The following is a 12,414-nucleotide window of genomic DNA, read 5'->3' as shown; positions in this document are numbered from 1 at the left end:
GAGGGCAGCAGATAATTGATCTACACCGTTTTTTATAAGGACACTGGTCAGGTACATTATTGCTCTCATAAATCTCCTGAATGAGCTGCGCCCAGTCTCTAGATTCATCTGGGAACCTTCGACAAATCAGTTCATGGAAATTCCACAAGCCTCTGCAACTGGACCTGGGCAAAATTTTAATTATGCCTCTAAAATTCTATAATTTTGCGTTATTCTATAGTCTTCTTGAAATTTCACCTGAGTTAGTTAAGTTTAACATTTTTAAGCGATGATGCTGTATGCAGAAGAAGTCTCACAATATCTGAGGGAGAGTAGTTCACAAAGAAAATGTTTCGCCAAAAGATATGCTCTGCTACTGCTGGTCTAGGAGAGTTGTTTTCACGAGAGGAGTGGGCCTGCTAAAAAAATGTCACACAAGATAGAGGCAAACTACATTTCCCTCTGACATTGTTATTTTGTGTAATGTCAAAGAATCTTCATGAAATTTAATAAATTCTGCATAGGAAAAGAGATACAATATCGCACAACTCTGCTTGGCAGGGAAGCTGCATCAGAACAATCCAGAGGGCAGCATCCAGTCGTCAGACAGCTGACTTCCCTAGAATCCAGAAGCCCCATCCAGTCATCAGAGAGCTGACGTCTCCTGAATCTAGAGGCCACGTCCAGTCATCAGAGAGCTGAATTCCCCTGAATCCAATGGCTCCATTCAGCCATCAAAGAGTTGACTTCCCTTGAATACAGGGGCCCCATCCAGTAATCAGAGAGATGACTGCCCTTTTGCTTCACATCCTTTAGTCAGAGAGATTCCACTCTCCAATAGAGAGGTCACCATGCCCCCTTATCCAGACTGCTTCACCGAGTTAGGAGGTCACAACCGTCCCTGCAAAAATCTGCCACCCATATGTTCAAATGTCACCGTCCTAACTCTTAAAGAGAAAGTTATTTTGCTTGACCCTTAATATTGAGTGTTTACTGGTGGTATATTCCACTCTGGTAAGTGAACACCTTTCAACATTATAATGGTAAATTTAAAAAAGAACAGGGCATCATGAAATCACACATGGTTTAAAATGTGTGAATCTCATTGCCACCTCCTGCATTCTACTAAGACTATCTATCATTTCCATGTTAGTTTCCCCATGGCTTATTATTCAGGTGGCAGGGCAGACACCGTGCTCTACGCCCTCTAACCTAGAAGCAATAAAGTTGATGCAAGGACCTAAAGTGTTTTCCTATTTCATTTTATCTCTGTTGCAGGCTTCTGACTTCTGCCTTGTTTGAAGACTGCCCAATTGGCATATTGAAACTTTGGATGTGGTCATTGTGCAGTTCACACATACTTTTGAGTTTCTTAAGGGTCTCGGCAGTCTATGTCAAAATAGTTGCTTTCTTCAGAGACTATTTTTCTCCCACCAGCATATTTTCATCTCATGACCCAGTGGCCTAATGGATAAAGGATCAGCCTCCAGAACTATCAATTGTGGATTTAAGTCCCATCTCGGTCAATTGGGCTCATCTTATTTAGGAATTTGTCATATTGAGCTTATGATGGAGTCCAGATTTACATAAATGCGAAGTTCATGTAATTGTCTCCAGAAAGATACAAGGCAATCTGACATATGAGTCACCTCTAACCTTCTGGAGGTGAGCTGCAGGTACCTGAATATTGTTTAGCTTACCCTCCTTTTTGTCATCCCTGAATATCATCTTCCTCTGAAAGTCCTCCAGCAGTACAGGGTATCTTCTAAGAGTTGTCCTGCATTGTCTCCAGAAATGTTTCTGTCGCCAACTCACAAAGAAGTGTCCAATGAAAGAGAATAAAGATAAAGCCTGTGTCTTGTTAAACAGTCTCCAAGGTCTTCTGATAACCCCTTTGGCCCCTAAGATGGTCTTCCTTTCTTTTCAGACCCTGTTGCTGTTGGGTATCACCCGCCATCATGAGTAGAGTGAGCGACAAACTGGCAATCTCCAGTGCAAGGGAAATTACAAGACTCTCATCATCAGATCACAAATATGTGATCAGTCATAGCAAAAGGGAACACATCACAGGAGCAGAATTAATCATCCTCTTGCTAGGCAAAGGACACTTTCAATCAGAATCCATTGGCATCTCCACCAAAAATTGGAATAAGATCAGGGAAACTATACACTGCCCTGAGAGTTCTTCCTTTAAGTTGACATTTCAAAAGCATCTTTCTGTAGAGACCCCTCCCTCAGACTCAGCAGCTTTCCTTGAGCAGAGGTGTAAACCTTTTCTCTTCATAAGGCTGCTTACTGTAAGTTGAGAGATTACTCTACTCTCTCCTGACACTTGCATTCCTTGACTTGAGATTTCATAGGCTTTCTTCCCGGAAATCTCATCCATTTTATTCACAGATCACCATCCTCTCCTCAGAGAGCTACTATTAATGAGTCTAGGAAGCTATTATCAACTCTCCAGATAGCTGTCTTCCATTAGGTCAGAGGTCAGCAGCATGCCTTCATAGAACTCTTTCTAAGGTCACCATGGTCTCTATAGAGCTACCTTCAGTAAGGTCACAGGACACTTCCTTCCATCAGTTTGCCATTGAAGGGAGGAGGCCATCATCCAATTTTCAGAAAGCTTCTGATCCTGAATTTTGAGTTCATCACCCTTCTTTCAGAGAGGTGCGATGCTTGAATACAGAGCTCACCATCCTCCCGTCAGACAGATTCCTTCTGTCAGCTCAGAGATCCCAGTTTGTCATTAAGAGAGCCCCCATTCATCTGTTCCATGGTCACCATGGTCACCTCTCTGAGGAGAGATTTCTCCCATGTGACACTTTCACATGCACTTTACTGGCATGACAGTGCACTCGGGGTACATGTAGTTCTATTTTGATGGTTAGAAGGTGAATTAAGACAAAACATATGGAGTCATGAAATGACAGCTACTTTGGGATTCTAGATGCTGTCCATTGAAGTCTTGCAAAATATCTTACATTTCAGTGTAAGAAGTCCTGTGGCTCATCATTAAGACTGTAGGACTTGTCATCTCCTTATCACTCTCACATCTGTAGAGGAATATATTGCTGTGATGGTGTGTGTTTTAGAATTTTCACAGGTCTCAACTGCAGGGGACAGACCCCTTAGTTGCAGGGGCTGGAGCGTTATCCATATTGCCCTTTATCTTTCATGACTTCTTGACTCTTTCCATGTGGTGAACGAGTGCTCCATGTTCCCCATTGCATCTTCTTCAACTTTCCCACATTTTAGGAGAATGGGCACCAGCAGTCTTTGCATACCTTATTCCTGCATAACAGAGAGCACTGCTTACCTGGCCCAGTGGCATAATGGACAAGGCATCAGCCTCCAGAGCTGGGGATTGTGGGTTCAAGTCCCACCTGGATCTCATGGATCATTGTAAAGGTCTAGTTTTCGATTGTGTTCTAATGACAGTTAGACAGTATAACTAGGAAGATTATCTAATTTTTCTCCAAAAAGGATCAATGCAGACTGTTATTTGAATTATCTTGATCGTTTTGGCTAATTTAGACAGTGCCAAAGAGCTTCAGGTGTTCCCATAGCCTAAGTGTTGCCCTGCTCCTCCCCATCAATGAAAAGTTTTGACCTGAAAGATTGCCTCCACTCTATGGAGTCTCCTTCAAGAACTGTGTTAAAGTATCTCCAGAAGCATATGAGAGCCTACTATAATGATAGTGGACACTAAACCTACAGATTGTTATGAAGGTTCCAAGGTCTCTGAAAACTGCATGTGGTCTTTATACTGCTCAGTCCTCTTTGCGAGACCCCTTGTGCCTGTAGCTGTATTGAGACTTTCTCAGTAGAACAGCTTTTCATAGTTACAGAAAATGAAATATGTTGGAGGCTATGGGTGGGAATATTTTTGAGCTCATGACTGTGTGTTTGTCTCCTCAGCAGATAATAAATATGTGATCTTTTCAAGCAAAAGAGCAGACATAGCACAGCAGAAGACACTGTTCTGTTGTTAGATGGTGAACTTCTTCACCTTAACCATTTTACTTCTCCATTCAGAAAGCTTGCTTCCATGCATTCAAAAGGTGCCGACATGCCTGCGGATAACCTCGTTATATTCAGTGGTAACCCATCCACTCTGCATAGGGAGCTTCCTAAAGATTCAGAAGCCATCACATTCTCTCCAAATAATCACCTCCCTTATATTTTGGCATCCCAACAAAGGCGAATTTCTTCTGTCCAGAAATGTGAGTGTTCACTGTGTTTTCTCCACAAATCTACAGCACTTGGCTGGAGAGAATGCCTGTGCAAAATATTAAAAAAATAATCATCTTATTTACTCATTAAAATGTCAGAAAATTAAATCATTAATGCGCAGCAGTAGAATCTTCAGCATTGGCTGTGCAAATACATAGGGATATCCCAGTGCAATTCTGTAAGGCAAAGGAGGGTAGCAGATAATTGATCTACATAATTTTTTATAAGGACACTGGTCAGTTACATTATTGCTCTCATAAACATCCTGAATGAGCTGCGCCCAGTCTCTAGATTCATCTGGGAACCTTCGACAAATCAGTTCATGGAAATTCCATGATCCTCTGCCACTGGACCTGGGCAAAATTTGAATTATGCCTCTAAAATTCTATATTTTTGCGTTATTCTATAGTCTTCTTGAAATTTCACCTGAGTCAGTTAAGTTTAACATTTTTAAGCGATGATGCAGTTTGCAGAAGAAGTCTCACAATCTCTGAGGGAGAGTAGTTCACAAAGAAAATGTTTCGCCAAAAGATATGCTCTGCTACTGCTGGTCTAGAAGAGTTGTTTTCACGAGAGGAGTGAGCCTGCTAAAGAAATGTCACACAATATGCAGGCAAACTACATTTCCCTCTGACATTGTTATTTTGTGTAATGTCAAAGAATCTTCATGAAATTTAATAAATTCTGCATAGGAAAAGAGATACAATATCGCACAACTCTGCTTGGCATGAAAGCTGCATCAGAACAATCCAGAGGGCAGCATCCAGTCGTCAGACAGCTGACTTCCCTAGAATCCAGAGGCCCCATCCAGTCATCAGAGAGCTGACGTCCCCTGAATCTAGAGGCCCCGTCCAGTCATCAGAGAGCTGAATTCCCTTGAATCCAATTTCTCCATTCAGCCATCAAAGAGATGACTTCCCTTGAATACAGGGGCCCCATCCAGTAATCAGAGAGATGACTGCCCTTTTGCTTCACATCCTTTATTCAGAGAGATTCTACTCTCCAATAGAGAGGTCACCATGCCCCCTTATCCAGAATGCTTCACTGAGCTCAGAGGTCACAACCGTCCCTGCAAAAATATGCCACCCGTATGTTCAAATGTCATCGTCCTAACTCTTAAAGAGAAAGTTATTTAGCTTGACCCTTAATATTGAGTGTTTACTGGTGGTATATTCCACCATGGTAAGTGAACACCTTTCAACATTATAAAGATAAATTTAAAAAAGAACAGGGCATCATGAAATCACACATGGTTTAAAATGTGTGAATCTCATTGCCACCTCCTGCATTCTACTAAGACTATCTATAATTTCCATGTTAGTTTCCCCATGGCCTATTATTCAGGTGGCAGGGCAAACACCGTGCTCTACACCCTCTAACCTAGAAGCAATAAAGTTGATGCAAGGACCTAAAGTGTTTTCCTATTTCATTTTATCTCTGTTGCAGGCTTCTGACTCCTGTCTTGTTTGAAGACTGCCCAATTGGCATATTGAATCTTTGGATGTGGTCATTGTGCAGTTCACACATACTTTTGAGTTTCTTAAGGGTCTCGGCAGTCTATGTCAAAATAGTTGCTTTCTTCAGAGACTATTTTTCTCCCACCAGCATATTTTAATCTCATGACCCAGTAGCCTAATGGATAAAGGATCAGCCTCCCGAACTATCAATTGTGGGTTTAAGTCCCACCTCGGTCAATTGGGCTCATCTTATTTAGGAATTTGTCATATTGAGCTTATGATGGAGTCCAGATTTACATAAATACGAAGTTCATGCAATTGTCTCCAGAAAGATACAAGGGAATCTGACATATGAGTCACCTCTATCCTTCTGGAGGTGAGCTGCAGGTACCTGAATATTGTTTAGCTTACCCTCCTGTTTGTCATCCCTGAATATCATCTTCCTCTTAAAGTCCTCCAGCAGTACAGGGTATCTTCTAAGAGTTGTCCTGCATTGTCTCCAGAAATGTTTCTGTTGCCAACTCACAAAGAAGTGTCCAATGAAAGAGAATAAAGATAAAGCCTGTGTCTTGTTAAACAGTCTGCAAGGTCTGCTGATAACCCCTTTGGCCCCTAAGATGGTCTTCCTTTCTTTTCAGACCCTGTTGCTGTTGGGTATCACCCGCCATCATGAGTAGAGTGAGGGACAAACTGGCAATCTCCAGTGCAAGGGAAATTACAAGACTCTCATCATCAGATCACAAATATGTGATCTGTCATAGCAAAAGGGAACACATTACAGGAGCAGAATTAATCATCCTCTTGCTAGGTAAAGGACACTTCCAATCAGAATCCATTGGCATCTCTGCCAAAAATTGGAATAAGATCAGGGAAACTATACACTGCCCTGAGAGTTCTTCCTTTAAGTTGACATTTCAAAAGCATCTTTCTGTAGAGACCCCTCCCTCAGACTCAGCAGCTTTCCTTGAGCAGAGGTGTAAACCTTTTCTCTTCATAAGGCTGCTTACTGTAAGTTGAGAGATTACTCTACTCTCTCCTGACACTTGCATTCCTTGACTTGAGATTTCATAGGCTTTCTTCCCGGAAACCTCATCCATTTTATTCACAGATCACCATCCTCTACTCAGAGAGCTACTATTAATGAGTCTAGGAAGCTATTATCAACTCTCCAGATAGCTGTCTTCCATTAGGTCAGAGGTCAGCAGCATGCCTTCATAGAACTCTTTCTAAGGTCACCATGGTCTCTATAGAGCTACCTTCAGTAAGGTCACAGGACACTTCCTTCCATCAGTTTGCCATTGAAGGGAGGAGGCCATCATCCAACTTTCAGAAAGCTTCTGATCCTGAATTTTGAGTTCATCACCCTTCTTTTAGAGAGGTGCGATGCTTGAATACAGAGCTCACCATCCTCCCGTCAGACAGATTCCTTCTGTCCGCTCAGAGATCCCAGTTTGTCATTAAGAGAGCCCCCATCCATTTGTTCCATGGTCACCATGGTCACCTCTCTGAGGAGAGATTTCTCCCATGTGACACTTTCACATGCACTTTACAGGCGTGACAGTGCACTCGGGGTACATGTAGTTCTATTTTGATGGTTAGAAGGTGAATTAAGACAAAACATATGGAGTCATGAAATGACAGCTACTTTGGGATTCTAGATGCTGCCCATTGTAGTCTTGCAAATTATCTTACATTTCAATGTAAGAAGTCCTGTGGCTCATCATTAAGACTGTAGGACTTGTCATCTCCTTATCACTCTCACATCTGTAGAGGAATATATTGCTGTGATGGTGTGTGTTTTAGAATTTTCACAGGTCTCAACTGCAGGGGACTGACCCCTTAGTTGCAGGGGCTGGAGCGTTATCCATATTGCCCTTTATCTTTCATGACTTCTTGACTCTTTCCATGTGGTGAACGAGTGCTCCATGTTCCCCATTGCATCTTCTTCAACTTTCCCACATTTTAGGAGAATGGGCACCAGCAGTCTTTGCATACCTCATTCCTGCATAACAGAGAGCACTGCTTACCTGGCCCAGTGGCCTAATGGACAAGGCATCAGCCTCCGGAGCTGGGTATTGTGGGTTCAAGTCCCACCTGGGTCGCATGGATCATTGTAAAGGTCTAGTTTTCTATTGTGTTCTAATGACAGTTATACTGCATATGTTATACAGTATAACTAGGAAGATTATCTAATTTTTCTCCAAAAAGGATCTATGCAGACTGTTATTTGAATTATCTTCATCCTTTTGGCTAATTTAGGCAGTGCCAAAGAGCTTCAGGTGTTCCCATAGCCTAAGTGTTGCCCTGCTCCTCCCCATCAATGAAAAGGTTTGACCTCAAAGATTGCCTCCACGCTATGGAGTCTCCTTCAAGAACTGTGTTAAAGTATCTCCAGAAGCATATGAGAGCCTACTATAATGATAGTGGACATTAAACCTCCAGATTGTTATGAAGGTTCCAAGGTCTCTGAAAACTGCATGTGGTCCTTATACTGCTCAGTCCTCTTTGCGAGGCCCCTTGTGCCTCTAGCTGCATTGAGACTTACTCAGTAGAACTGCTTTTCATAGTTACAGAAAATGAAATATGTTAATGGCTGTGGGTGGGAAGATTTGTGAGCTCAGAACTATGTGTTTGTCTCCTCAGCAGATAATAAATATGTGATCTTTTCAAGCAAAAGAGCAGACATAGCACAGCAGAAGATACAGTTCTGTTGTTAGATGGTGAACTTCTTCACCTTAACCATTTTACTTCTCCATTCAGAAAGCTTGCTTCCATGCATTCAAAAGGTGCCGACATGTCTGCGGATAACCTCGTTATATTCAGTGGTAACCCATCCACTCTGCATAGGGAGCTTCCTAAAGATTCAGAAGCCATCACATTCTCTCCAAATAATCACCTCCCTTATATTTTGGCATCCCAACAAAGGCGAATTTCTTCTGTCCAGAAATGTGAGTGTTCACTGTGTTTTCTCCACAAATCTACAGCACTTGGCTGGAGAGAATGCCTGTGCAAAATATTAAAAAAATAATCATCTTATTTACTCATTAAAATGTCAGAAAATTAAATCATTAATGCGCAGCAGTAGAATCTTCAGCATTGGCTGTGCAAATACATAGGGATATCCCAGTGCAATTCTGTAAGGCAAAGGAGGGTAGCAGATAATTGATCTACATAATTTTTTATAAGGACACTGGTCAGTTACATTATTGCTCTCATAAACATCCTGAATGAGCTGCGCCCAGTCTCTAGATTCATCTGGGAACCTTCGACAAATCAGTTCATGGAAATTCCATGATCCTCTGCCACTGGACCTGGGCAAAATTTGAATTATGCCTCTAAAATTCTATATTTTTGCGTTATTCTATAGTCTTCTTGAAATTTCACCTGAGTCAGTTAAGTTTAACATTTTTAAGCGATGATGCAGTTTGCAGAAGAAGTCTCACAATCTCTGAGGGAGAGTAGTTCACAAAGAAAATGTTTCGCCAAAAGATATGCTCTGCTACTGCTGGTCTAGAAGAGTTGTTTTCACGAGAGGAGTGAGCCTGCTAAAGAAATGTCACACAATATGCAGGCAAACTACATTTCCCTCTGACATTGTTATTTTGTGTAATGTCAAAGAATCTTCATGAAATTTAATAAATTCTGCATAGGAAAAGAGATACAATATCGCACAACTCTGCTTGGCATGAAAGCTGCATCAGAACAATCCAGAGGGCAGCATCCAGTCGTCAGACAGCTGACTTCCCTAGAATCCAGAGGCCCCATCCAGTCATCAGAGAGCTGACGTCCCCTGAATCTAGAGGCCCCGTCCAGTCATCAGAGAGCTGAATTCCCTTGAATCCAATTTCTCCATTCAGCCATCAAAGAGATGACTTCCCTTGAATACAGGGGCCCCATCCAGTAATCAGAGAGATGACTGCCCTTTTGCTTCACATCCTTTATTCAGAGAGATTCTACTCTCCAATAGAGAGGTCACCATGCCCCCTTATCCAGAATGCTTCACTGAGCTCAGAGGTCACAACCGTCCCTGCAAAAATATGCCACCCGTATGTTCAAATGTCATCGTCCTAACTCTTAAAGAGAAAGTTATTTAGCTTGACCCTTAATATTGAGTGTTTACTGGTGGTATATTCCACCATGGTAAGTGAACACCTTTCAACATTATAAAGATAAATTTAAAAAAGAACAGGGCATCATGAAATCACACATGGTTTAAAATGTGTGAATCTCATTGCCACCTCCTGCATTCTACTAAGACTATCTATAATTTCCATGTTAGTTTCCCCATGGCCTATTATTCAGGTGGCAGGGCAAACACCGTGCTCTACACCCTCTAACCTAGAAGCAATAAAGTTGATGCAAGGACCTAAAGTGTTTTCCTATTTCATTTTATCTCTGTTGCAGGCTTCTGACTCCTGTCTTGTTTGAAGACTGCCCAATTGGCATATTGAAACTTTGGATGTGGTCATTGTGCAGTTCACACATACTTTTGAGTTTCTTAAGGGTCTCGGCAGTCTATGTCAAAATAGTTGCTTTCTTCAGAGACTATTTTTCTCCCACCAGCATATTTTAATCTCATGACCCAGTGGCCTAATGGATAAAGGATCAGCCTCCCGAACTATCAATTGTGGGTTTAAGTCCCACCTCGGTCAATTGGGCTCATCTTATTTAGGAATTTGTCATATTGAGCTTATGATGGAGTCCAGATTTACATAAATACGAAGTTCATGCAATTGTCTCCAGAAAGATACAAGGGAATCTGACATATGAGTCACCTCTATCCTTCTGGAGGTGAGCTGCAGGTACCTGAATATTGTTTAGCTTACCCTCCTGTTTGTCATCCCTGAATATCATCTTCCTCTTAAAGTCCTCCAGCAGTACAGGGTATCTTCTAAGAGTTGTCCTGCATTGTCTCCAGAAATGTTTCTGTTGCCAACTCACAAAGAAGTGTCCAATGAAAGAGAATAAAGATAAAGCCTGTGTCTTGTTAAACAGTCTGCAAGGTCTGCTGATAACCCCTTTGGCCCCTAAGATGGTCTTCCTTTCTTTTCAGACCCTGTTGCTGTTGGGTATCACCCGCCATCATGAGTAGAGTGAGGGACAAACTGGCAATCTCCAGTGCAAGGGAAATTACAAGACTCTCATCATCAGATCACAAATATGTGATCTGTCATAGCAAAAGGGAACACATTACAGGAGCAGAATTAATCATCCTCTTGCTAGGTAAAGGACACTTCCAATCAGAATCCATTGGCATCTCCGCCAAAGATTGGAATAAGATCAGGGAAACTATACACTGCCCTGAGAGTTCTTCCTTTAAGTTGACATTTCAAAAGCATCTTTCTGTAGAGACCCCTCCCTCAGACTCAGCAGCTTTCCTTGAGCAGAGGTGTAAACCTTTTCTCTTCATAAGGCTGCTTACTGTAAGTTGAGAGATTACTCTACTCTCTCCTGAAACTTGCATTCCTTGACTTGAGATTTCATATGCTTTCTTCCCGGAAACCTCATCCATTTTATTCACAGATCACCATCCTCTACTCAGAGAGCTACTATTAATGAGTCTAGGAAGCTATTATCAACTCTCCAGATAGCTGTCTTCCATTAGGTCAGAGGTCAGCAGCATGCCTTCATAGAACTCTTTCTAAGGTCACCATGGTCTCTATAGAGCTACCTTCAGTAAGGTCACAGGACACTTCCTTCCATCAGTTTGCCATTGAAGGGAGGAGGCCATCATCCAACTTTCAGAAAGCTTCTGATCCTGAATTTTGAGTTCATCACCCTTCTTTTAGAGAGGTGCGATGCTTGAATACAGAGCTCACCATCCTCCCGTCAGACAGATTCCTTCTGTCCGCTCAGAGATCCCAGTTTGTCATTAAGAGAGCCCCCATCCATTTGTTCCATGGTCACCATGGTCACCTCTCTGAGGAGAGATTTCTCCCATGTGACACTTTCACATGCACTTTACAGGCGTGACAGTGCACTCGGGGTACATGTAGTTCTATTTTGATGGTTAGAAGGTGAATTAAGACAAAACATATGGAGTCATGAAATGACAGCTACTTTGGGATTCTAGATGCTGCCCATTGTAGTCTTGCAAATTATCTTACATTTCAATGTAAGAAGTCCTGTGGCTCATCATTAAGACTGTAGGACTTGTCATCTCCTTATCACTCTCACATCTGTAGAGGAATATATTGCTGTGATGGTGTGTGTTTTAGAATTTTCACAGGTCTCAACTGCAGGGGACTGACCCCTTAGTTGCAGGGGCTGGAGCGTTATCCATATTGCCCTTTATCTTTCATGACTTCTTGACTCTTTCCATGTGGTGAACGAGTGCTCCATGTTCCCCATTGCATCTTCTTCAACTTTCCCACATTTTAGGAGAATGGGCACCAGCAGTCTTTGCATACCTCATTCCTGCATAACAGAGAGCACTGCTTACCTGGCCCAGTGGCCTAATGGACAAGGCATCAGCCTCCGGAGCTGGGCATTGTGGGTTCAAGTCCCACCTGGGTCGCATGGATCATTGTAAAGGTCTAGTTTTCTATTGTGTTCTAATGACAGTTATACTGCATATGTTATACAGTATAACTAGGAAGATTATCTAATTTTTCTCCAAAAAGGATCTATGCAGACTGTTATTTGAATTATCTTCATCCTTTTGGCTAATTTAGGCAGTGCCAAAGAGCTTCAGGTGTTCCCATAGCCTAAGTGTTGCCCTGCTCCTCCCCATCAATGAAAAGTT

The 12,414-nt window shown here is 42.1% G+C and overlaps 2 non-coding genes across 2 annotated transcripts; both read left to right on the top strand.

Moving 5' to 3' along the window:
• The first annotated feature begins 7,698 nt into the window (after positions 1-7,698).
• Positions 7,699-7,771, top strand: TRNAR-CCG (transfer RNA arginine (anticodon CCG)). Its single transcript has one exon. It is a non-coding gene; the product is annotated as a tRNA-Arg (tRNA).
• A 4,342-nt stretch (positions 7,772-12,113) lies between these two features.
• Positions 12,114-12,186, top strand: TRNAR-CCG (transfer RNA arginine (anticodon CCG)). Its single transcript has one exon. It is a non-coding gene; the product is annotated as a tRNA-Arg (tRNA).
• Positions 12,187-12,414: the final 228 nt, after the last annotated feature.

Source organism: Pleurodeles waltl, chromosome 6, assembly GCF_031143425.1.
Source record: "Pleurodeles waltl isolate 20211129_DDA chromosome 6, aPleWal1.hap1.20221129, whole genome shotgun sequence".
Classification (NCBI taxonomy): Eukaryota; Metazoa; Chordata; class Amphibia; order Caudata; family Salamandridae; genus Pleurodeles; species Pleurodeles waltl.
This window is presented reverse-complemented; position numbering and strand designations above follow the sequence as displayed.